Source organism: Sinocyclocheilus anshuiensis, unplaced genomic scaffold (genome assembly GCF_001515605.1).
Source record: "Sinocyclocheilus anshuiensis isolate Anshui unplaced genomic scaffold, SAMN03320099.WGS_v1.1 scaffold914, whole genome shotgun sequence".
NCBI classification, from domain to species: domain Eukaryota; kingdom Metazoa; phylum Chordata; class Actinopteri; order Cypriniformes; family Cyprinidae; genus Sinocyclocheilus; species Sinocyclocheilus anshuiensis.
In genome coordinates this window covers 3087638-3089228 of record NW_015539870.1, presented here as the reverse complement: position 1 = coordinate 3089228, position 1591 = coordinate 3087638, and the positions used below count along the sequence as shown (strand labels likewise).

Below are 1591 nucleotides of genomic sequence, written 5' to 3'. Positions count from 1 at the left end.
CTAGTTACTTGAAAAAAGTAATCTGATTATGTAACTCGCGTTACTTGTAATGCGTTACCCCCAACACTGTATATATATATATATATATATATATATTCAAATGAACACTGTTAATGTCTAAATGTCTTATATTATAATTAATAATAGCTATTCTACAGCCTCGCACATACTGTTACAAATAGAACTAAATGTCCCTGGCGTAGCCTATATTTAAAATATTACATTACAAAAACCACTATATAATTTTCCTAAACACATTTATTCACATTTTTAAGTTGTAAGAAATGGAACTGGGTGTAATTTCCATATTGATTATTCCTGTCGCAACAGATTTATTTGTGAAATACACAAATTAAGTGTAAATAAACAGTGTTCATTACGTGAAAGCAGAATAATACAGATGTTATAAAAATGTGAGATTTTATTTACTGCCAAACAGAATTGAATTAAATAGCCTAGAAAACTTGAAACTTTTAGTTTTGTCCCAAAGTAGCCTACTCAAATTGTGTTAGCCTGCTCCATTAAATTCAGTTTAGAACATATTTGTCCATATAAAAATAGACGTTAAGACTAATATAAAAACACATAAGGGCTTTTTAGACTAGTCATAGATTAATCTTGAATGAGGAATTTTTATAATTCCTCAATATAGGTCAAATCTGGCCCAAGGATCACAGGTGGGTGCAGGTTCTACAGGACAATAGGGAGGGTTAATGCAAACAAAACACCGCTTGACAATGGCATTCTTGGTATTTCACAACAAAATTACACAAATGAACACGACCAACGTTTATGCTGGCTAAGCGGTCCTTCGATTTCTTCGCCTCTATTAAAACAGTCTCGCGTAACCGCTCGGTGTTTGTTTCTCTCCTTCAGCCCCAGATACAGCCTAATAAATTATTCAACTACAGCAGATGCACCAGCACAACCTCAATATACCCAAACGCAGCATCTGAAAGCGCGAGGTGAAGTTAAATGCATGCGCATGCATGTAATTCATCCATTTGAAAGCCGATACAAAACCCATCGTCCGAGGAGCGACTGCATTGCATTGCCTGAAAGCATCAAAGAAAGCTACGATAAACTATGAATCGATGTAGCTGATAGATAACAGCAGCACATACGCGGATTGACACAGATGCTGTCCTACACGAGCACTTGAAACAGTCATCGCAACAACGCGATTCGCTTTAAACCCATCTGTGTGGCCCTTTCAGCACCGCAGGATCTTAAAGAGTCCCGAACGAGGTGAATTACCGTGGTCTCGATGGCCGTACTCCCCCGCCGGACCGATATACCTCCAGTCAAGTGTTTCTCTCTCCGCTTCTCTCTCTATCTGCTTTCTAAGTGTCTCAAGTATTTGGACCACGGGCGCGTCCACGTCATGAAATGCGCGTGCTCTAATTGGAGGGCTGATACAGTGTTACAGTGTTACACCTGGTGAAATATCTATGCCTTACAGTGCTGTCTTTCGACTTAATAAGCCTCAAGGCAAAATGTATCTGTGCCTTATGCTCTGGAAATGATCGAAATATGTAGGCCTATATTGATAGGAAGAGCCCTGACCATTTTGTTTTTGCACCTATTTTTT

General features: G+C 38.5%; 1 protein-coding gene across 2 annotated transcripts in view; it reads right to left on the bottom strand.

Moving 5' to 3' along the window:
• The window catches only part of LOC107685126 (spermatid perinuclear RNA-binding protein-like), a 119770-nt gene extending 118424 nt beyond the window's left edge, over window positions 1-1346 (bottom strand). The window contains exon 1 of one of the 2 annotated variants that reach the window (XM_016481628.1): window positions 1258-1346. The gene's annotated coding sequence lies outside the window, so the exon portion shown is untranslated. The remainder of the gene's footprint in view (window positions 1-1257) is intronic. The other variant, XM_016481630.1, reaches the window with a different exon arrangement.
• Window positions 1347-1591: the final 245 nt, after the last annotated feature.